Source organism: Alligator mississippiensis, chromosome 7 (genome assembly GCF_030867095.1).
Source record: "Alligator mississippiensis isolate rAllMis1 chromosome 7, rAllMis1, whole genome shotgun sequence".
Taxonomy (NCBI): domain Eukaryota; kingdom Metazoa; phylum Chordata; order Crocodylia; family Alligatoridae; genus Alligator; species Alligator mississippiensis.
In genome coordinates, this window is record NC_081830.1 from 12,275,129 (window position 1) to 12,284,140 (window position 9,012).

Below are 9,012 nucleotides of genomic sequence, written 5' to 3' on the forward strand. Positions count from 1 at the left end.
ACCAGGAGCCCACCCTGTGATGTGAAGTAGAATCTAAACAGACACTTCTCGGGAGCATCTTGGAAACCGCCAGCTTTGTGGCCAGGAAAAAAGGTGTTCCATTCCCCCAACCCTGAGGTATCCAAGTGGCTCTGCAATCCCTTCATGTTTTCATTAGGGATGAAAACAGAGTTAACATTAACATTTTTAATTTCAGTTTCCTGAATCACTTTGTGAAGGGACCTAAGTGGCATTATCCCTAAGTGCAAGCAGGTGGCAGGGGAAACTGAGGCACAGAGCTCAAGAGACTTGTCCACAGAGGCAGACTTAAATGCAGCACCTAGACTCTGCTCTTCCTGTAACCATGAGGCCACCTCTGTGCTGTTTCAGTGCCTCATCTTACCAGACAAAAACAGGTCTGGGAAGTTGCAAGAAGAAAATCAGGCATTCATTTGTATTGCAAGCAGCACAGAGGGAAGGAGGGAAAATTACTGAAGCAGATAAATAGATACACATTTGTGATATCCAAACCCAGAACAAATTTAGAGTGGAGGCAGAGAAAGGCTGTACCTAGTAATAAATGTTTTTAGTGACTGCAGCCAGGAACTGAGGAGTTTAGCACCTCTGCTCCGTTCTCAGTGCCACCCAAGTTACAGAGACCAGTTTAAATTTTAGGTCAGAGTCAAGAATGCCTCGGTTTTGCCTCTAGTGGTTGAATAGTTTCATCACGTTCAACTTGAATGTTTCACTGAGCTCAGAGAGAGCCAACCTACCCAGCAAGGCAGGGTTTGGACAGCAACCTCATCCAAGCCACTGTCATGTACCAGACAGTCTGTTTCCCCAAAAAGGCCATGCACTACAAGTTAGAGGGAAACATAGGGGAAGCTCATTCACCACAAGAAAAGCAAATGGGAAGCAGAAGAGAAATTCTGCAGCAATGCAACACCCCTGCTCCTGAAAGGGAAGTAGTACCTTCTATAAGACGTGCAGAGCCGCATGCCTCCCAAATGCAATGAATTGCGAGAATTAAGGAGACAAATCTGGGGCTATTTAGAAACCCCGAATGCCAGCTGAGCCAAAGACAGTTATGTAAGATCTTATAACATTTAAAAGATAGGCTTAAATATTCAAACAGTTTACGGCAGCTTAGGCCAGATATCTGAGCCTCAACAAGGCAAACCAGTTTCCTCCCTCCCCCCACAGTGGTCCCAGTTCCCCAGCCGTACTGGATTTAACCAAGAGGCCTTCCTCCAGAGGTCTTTGCACTCTGTGCCTGGAACCAGAAGGCCACTTCCACATACAACAGCTAGGGGTCGGACCCAGAATGCTCTAACAAACGGATCTGTGTCATCTTGGCAAGAAGCGGCCAGTCGTATGCCTCAGGGGTCTGTGCTTTTCAACATCTTTATCTGTGATTTGGATGTAGAGGCAAAGAGCTCGCTGGCCAAGTTCACGGATGGCATCAAGTTATGGGGGAGCATGGTCACGCTTGAAGATTGGCTGCAGATACAGGCAGACCTAGAGAGGCTGGCAAGTTGGGTGGATTGGAACCAGATGAAAGTCAACATTGAGGAGTGTAAAGTGCTTCATCTGAGGATGAATAATCCCCTACATATTTACAGGCTTGGTGGCGCCAAACTGACCAGCACCATGACTGAAAGGGACCTAGGGGTAATAACAGACCATAATATGAACACGAGCCAGCAGTACAATGCTGTAGCCAGCAGGGCAAACAATACTTTGGCATGCATCAACTGATGCATCTCAAGCAAAAGCAAGGAAGTGATTCTTCCATTTTACTCAGCTGGAGGACTGTGTCCAGTTCTGGGCACTGCACTTTAACAAGGATGAGCTAAAGCTTGAGAAAGTCCAGAGAAACCTGTATGATCAGAGACTTGCAAGGCAAGCCATACAAGGAAAGGCGGAGGGACTTGGGTCTCTTCAGCCTAAAAAAAAGAGAAGGCTGACAGGAGACTTGGTAGCACCTTACCGTTGTATCAGGGGAATACATCCAGGGCTCAGCAAACAGCTGTTCACCAGGGCACCCCCAGTGAAGACCAGGAGTAATGGCCACAAACTCCTGGAAGAACATTTCAGCCTTAACACTAGGAAAAACTTATTTACAGTCAGGGTGTCTAGACTATGGAATAAGCTTCCTCCAGAGGTGGTCCAATCACCTACCCTGGAAATCTTCAAGAGGAGACAGACCCCCTTGCTGGGGTCACCTGATGCTAGTTGTCCTTCCTGCCTAGTGCAGGTGGGTGGACCCAATGATCTTGTGAGGCCCCTAACAATCTGTGAATCTATACAGGTGCAAAGTGGGTTAAGTACAGATGTCAGTCCAAAAGGCTAGGCTGCAGAGTTCCCTGTCTCCGAAAGGGCAGTGTGTAAAAATTATTGATGGTAAGAGGTGGGCAGCAGGTTGGAGGGGGAAAAATCCATGAGACAGATTCCATTACGGTAGATTAGGAGTAGCTGCTGGAAATGAATGAGTTATGGTGTAAAACCAACAGGGGAGAGAAAAACCTGTGAGCTGGGGTTCTCCTTTTCAGAAAGGGCCTGTATCTACTGGCTGAGGGGTTCAAACCTGCCTCATCCAGAAGGCAGGGTAAATATGCACCTTATAGACCAACTAAATAAGACATATAGAAAGCACGAGCTTTTGTGAACTCAAGTTCACTTGAACAGATACTGTGTCAGACATGGGAGTCTCTGAGTTAATTCAAGAAATAGTCTGCTTTTTTCTCAATACAATACACTGTAGAAACATTATTGACACCTTTGGCAAGAAGGCACCAACCGGCCTTCGCCCCACCACCTTGAGAAATGTGCTAGCAGAGATAGAGCGTGCAGGACAGGTAGCAAGATCACTACCCCCTATTTGAAAGGAGCAGGGAAAATTCAGGCAAAGTCCTGATTATACCTAGGTTCACACCCTTATACACACAAAGCAGGGGCTTCCTCTGGTTAGTGACCGGATGGTCAGCACTCTAGTTATATACATAAGACAAAAATAGACACCACCTATGACTTAGTACTTCTGACAGTGAGCAGTTTTGGCTCAACATGAACTGGATGAAGGCACGACTGCCACCTACTGGGTCACTTGCAACATTTTCCCATGGACAGAGCTGCAGTTCACATACTAACTTTGACCTTGCTTCTCTGTAGGATTTGACAGGCTCCCAGCAACACAGCCAAAATAAAGTTATTTGGAAACCACTGTGATCCTGTTCTCATAGAACTAAAACCCAAATACGATATCACTGACAACAAAGCAGGATTTTTGAGTGAAAGGAGGCATCACTAAGGTCGAGATATCTTCAAGAACATCCTCCCGTAAACAGAGCTAGTCAAAACTTCCCTTACAGAGCAGCTGACTGTTTGAACAGTGTTCATTTGACAAAAATCTTATAATGAAGGGGACAACAAAGCAAGATAAATCCACATAGTCGGAACGGTCCCTTTTTCAACCGCCAAATGTTGGAGTTACTTGAATTTTATAAAAAACAAAAATGGTAAGAAAGAAAAACCAAGCCCTTTTGTTTGAATTTTGTTGTCATGCCTCCATGGCAGCATTTTCCCAAAATGTAATTCTGGGCAATGCTGCAATACCAACAGTACTTGCTGATGTAACATGAGAGCCTGCTTCACAGCTGGGGCATTTCCCACAAAATGGTGGTTGCAGTTCCTGCAAGAGTCTGCAGCTATGAAACTAGGAAAAGAAAGTCGCCAACCTCTATTCTCCCTCAGGATCCAGAGGCAGAGTTGATTGAAGGCAATGGGGAGATTCCCAATGACTTCAGCTGGTGTTGAATCCAGTTCCTAGTGCAGAGGGTAGGGCCTAGTTTCCAGTATGTCAGAAGCTTTCCCAGTCATGAGGCTAGGCTGCAGAAGGGCGTGTAGAAACTCATTCCTGCACCTCTACCCTCTTTAGCTCCTGTGACCAGAGGAAAGATGGATTCTGGCCGTTTCTTAGGGCCTTTGCATGCTTTTCCATTATGTCGGGGCTTGTTGCATTCTAACCATTGCTAAATAAAGTGGAAAGAGACATGGGTTCTTTAATCCTAGGTTGAGATAAAATAGCAACACAATTTGTATTCTATCTTCACTCAAGTGGCTTGGCTAACTCCACCTTTAGGGCATGCCCTTCAATGCTACCTTTATGCAAAACATGAATCAGTTCAGTTCAGTGCATCTTTAGTGATGCTTGTGTTAGTGAACAGCCCTGAAGAGTTAAGTTCTGTATTTAAGCACTGAACAAGTACAGCTCTGACAACAGCACGTCAAACTTCCCTCAAAGCTCCTTACCCCTCATTTGCAAGGCCCACCTGAAAGAGTGAGATGAAAGTTCAGCCCCCATGACCCTTTGGTCCCTGGTTTCTCTGCTGCAGCTGTCATTCTAGTTTCAGCTGTGGTTATGATTTGTTATCACAAGGTTTCATGGCTACTAAGAACTCACCCTTGACAGTTATCAGATGAAAACAGTTTTCGATCTACCAGGGTAGTCATACCTGCTACCTTGAAGTAAGAGCCATACAAGGCTATCACCTGCCCTGTTGCAGATTCCTTCTTCTCCAGTATCACTAGGTTCATCTCTCCACCCATACACTATTCTTCCTGGTGCACAGTTTCCTTCTGAGAAAAGATTTGTGCTTGTAACTCACTTCCCCCAGCGTGGAACCCCACGCCCAGCCCCAAGGTGTTCTTTGCCCTCCCCAGTCTCAATAGCTCTTCCATGGACTTCACAGGGCACAGTCTTTCCTTGCCCTGGATTATACAAGTTATTTTACCCTTCCACCTTTCTCAGAGGAGTTATAACTTCATGCCATTTGTATTGATCCAGGAAAGAGTAGAAAATTTCACTCTACAGGAATTCTCTCTCCACTCTTCATTGCTGGAACCTGCTTCCATGAATCTGTGGCAGGGCCTGTACTTCCACCAAAACAGCGCTTCCTGTCAAGATCATGTATTGTGATAGCCAGTTTCTATCCTACACAGAGCATAACCCTGTTAAGGAGGCCAAGGAGAGTTTCAATGAGCTAATAAATGGGCCAGTCCCAGAAGTTCAAACACAACAACTAAAACTACCACATGATACCCACTGCAGGCTCATGCTCCTTCTCTAGGGGACTCTACCTTCATCTTTGATTATCAAGCTGTAAGGCAGAGGATATAAAAGGACAGGTAGTCAAGCTCTTTAAATAGTCCCCATGGGACTGCACTGCCAAGAGCAGCCAAACACTTGCTGCCTGTAGTGTTACCAAGTCCCTATGCCAAGGGCCAAGTCTCCATGTGATACAGCTCACCCTGAAATGTTTGTCAAAGGATCCAGGTGCTGAGTCCTCTAAAATCTGATAATGTAAGCTCCTCTTGCCACCATCATTTGCAAAACTGTCCTCATGTTTCTTTCCTAGTCAAGGATGACATCAAGCAAAAAGTAAAAAAAGGCAGCATTAGCCTTTGCCATGATGTGGTCAGGCCTTTCAATGCACGCTGACAAGTTGTAACAGAAAATAGATGATTCACAGTGAGAGCTGGACTCATGTCAAAATTAAATCTATTAAGATGGGAGGCTTCTATGTCAGGAGGACAGATCTCATGGTTTTCTGAATGAAGGGTTCACGGTGAGTTAAGCTCCACAGGTCTCACTCAAGCAAAATTCAGGTCCCATTCACTACAAGAGAACAAACCATTGGATTGGGCCTTCCTTCCTTCCTTCCTTCCTTCCTTCCAGTTCTCCTTAGCTGTTATTCAATCCATTACCAATATGAACTAATTCTGTTAATATGCTTTCTTAGTCTCCTGTAAAGTACCTGATAGTCATTTACAATTATGAATAGAAAGCATATAGGTGGGACGGTTTGCTGTTTGGACCACAGGAACTGGAGCAGACTCCTGAGTTCTGTTCTTAAACCAGCTACTAACTTAGGTTACCTAAGAGTTAAAAGGCATTTCATTTCTGATACACAAGGATATCATCCAATTACCTCACTCCAAAGGTTAGCTTTGATTATGGAACCTTCTTAAAGAAACTTTGCATATTACTTTGCAAGTCAAACACAGGCATACAGTGCTATTCCTTGACTGTGAATTATGTAAGCCAGCCAGGAAGGCATTAATGCAGAAAGATCATTCTGATAGCAACTGAAGAAACTCCATGCAAACTTTTATAGACCCTGAATTTTGACTGCTTTGCTGCCCTGGAAGTTAGTCCATGTATAAGTAGTTTGCAGTGGTTTAAGGATTATAGAGTAGCACACATTTTCTCCAAACTATAGCATTTTTATAACACCATGGCTTAGTTAAGAATTCTCTTTTAAATCTTTCAGTGATGGTGGTTTTGGTTTCATGTTGCCTCCTCAAGTCACTGCAGAGAAAAAAGATGGGAAGACTATGTAGAAAATGAGACGGTAAAATAGCGACATCAAGTGTTACATTGCTGCTGTTACAGCAAAAAAAGCCATCCTCTCCATCACCAATACTCAAATTCCCCAAATAGGTCAGCTCAGGTCTCTCTGTAGGAGCTGATGTGTCCTGAAGACCTACTAAAATCTGTCCCTAATGTCTGTACAGTATTAAGGACATAAATGCTTTAACATGTAGGTTATGCTTCATAAAACTTTCAACCCACAGATCATGCAAAAACCTAAATTAGTAGCAGCAAGCAGCAATAAGTCTTTTTAACGAACTGTCACGATGTCAAACCACATTTTCTCATGATGAAATAGTGTCAGCCTGAGAACAGAGTAAGACCAACTCAGTCATTGTACTGTAACTTTAGATGAAGCTGTACTTAGATGGCCAAGCAGTGAATATTTCCCTAATGAAGGGCCAGATTCTGAGCTTTTAGACTGGCATGAATCTGGAGAAACTGAAAATAACTGGAATAACTTTACCTCAGCATAAATGAGATCAGAATCTAAACAATACAGGACAGTGTGAAAACTGCACTAGGTAATACACCATCAAAGCAATCCAAAAGGGCATGAAAAAAGGATGAAGTGTGATGTTTACGCTATCATTACTAATTATTTGTATTGGAGTGCCCAAGTGATGGACCAGGGTCATGTTGTGCTAGGCCCCATACCAACACAGACCAAAGAGATGGTCTCTGTCCCAAAGACATGACAATCTGAATAAACATATTTAGAAGGGGCTGCTTTCTACAGAAAAGGAACAGGTTTCTCCAACCCGCATATCAGAAGTGCTCAGATAAGGGAACAGTATTTTTGCCCTGATTCAAAAGGGGAGGCTGAAAAAATGTACACTGAAGTGACATCAGTGCATCCAGCTGGGCATGCTGGGATATTGTTAGGACACATTTAGGATAAAACAGACTGGAAGGAAGCTTGCTACAGAGATGAGCTAATGCCACCAAGTTTGGGCTTGGACGTGAACCTCCCTAAAGTCTCAGGAGCATGGCATGGATCCAGAGTTTTGGCTCAGGTGTGAGTTCTGAGCTGAAGATGCCTGCCTAGGGGATGTCTGGCTTGCTGCCATAGGAACTGTTCTAGATAGGGCATGTTAAAAATGAACGCATAGAAACAACAGATGAACATATTTGCAATCCTCTGTTGCCAGAACTGCAAGGGTTTCTATTGCCAGAGCTCTCAATGTCAGAACTCCCCAAAGCATTACATTACATTCAGTGGAAATGTAACTATGACTATATTGCACTCTTCTATTGCATTTCCCACCTGAGACTCTACAAACACATATGCCTTGCCATTTCCCAGCAAAGGTGTGACTCCAACTTTATAAATGGGGAAACTGAGGCACAGAGCTTAGACATGACTTGTCAAAATGCAGTGGCAGAACAAGGAGAGCTGTGTCTACCTGTCCGGTGCTTTACCATGTCATTCTGAATGTAATAATTAAATAATATGGGGAGAACCTGATTGATCAATACATGACAATATTTAGAGCACACAGAGACTTGGCATTTCATTTCCTGGATTTAAGTTTAGATTTGGTTCCAACAGTGACTGTTCCCAGCTCAGACCTGCTCCCATTGAATCACAAGGTACATGGCCTCACTGCAGGAATGAACAAGCTACAATCTATGGGTGAGCATGCGTAATTATAATGGGTTCTTCTACCCGAGCAACAACAGTACATTAGATACCAATCAATGAAATGCATGTAGACTCACACTTGAAGTGTGTCAATCTTCCCAGAGCATTTGAGACTGTGGAGCTGCACCAGAAGGATAGTTATCTCCCAGAGTTCTGCTTCAAAATCTTTCCAGCCTGTGAATGTTTTCAAGCACCATTTATTTCATATGGCTCTAATTCTAGTAATCCAAAACAGGCTGTGATTTCCTGTGTGACCTGGTGTCACCCCATGAAGCACTCTGCATCTCATCAGTTGAGAGCCTGGCTTCTCTCCTTTATTAAATGATTCCCATTTACCTCTGGCTTAATGAGCTCTCCAGGGGGAAAAAAAATCCAACCATGCCTGCAATGCTACTTTCACAGTCATACATCACAAACATGGACATATTCTTGCATGTCTCAACATACCTGAATGACACTGAACGTACAAGGGACAGCCATGAATTTCCATCTCGGGCTCTTAAATGTTCCTCATGGCCTGTACACCCATTGCTCTTCTGATCCAGGTGTAGTGAGAGCCCGAATTCACTGCTGCTTTCTGGCCATCGATTCAATGATGCAATCCTGGGATAACCCTTCAGATATGCTTTGTGGTGTCCTGAGTAAAACTGTCAGTACTTCTTACCCCATGAACCTTTCTAGGATTTATCCCAGAACAACAGCTATGAGTGTGTGAGTGACTGCAATGTATTGATTTGTCCTGGGATCACATGGTTTATGGCAAGACAAATGCAATACAGTATCTGTAGTCTGAGAGTGCCTAAGCACTCTAAGCCTGCAATGCATCTAGCCCCACAAGGTATCGGAATAAAGGGGTGTTAAGCAGAGGGTTGGCTTAGAAGAGGTTCCTTCCACGACCTGCTTTCCTAGGATTTCATAGAAAATGAAGGTTGGCAGGGAGCTCTGGAGATTACAT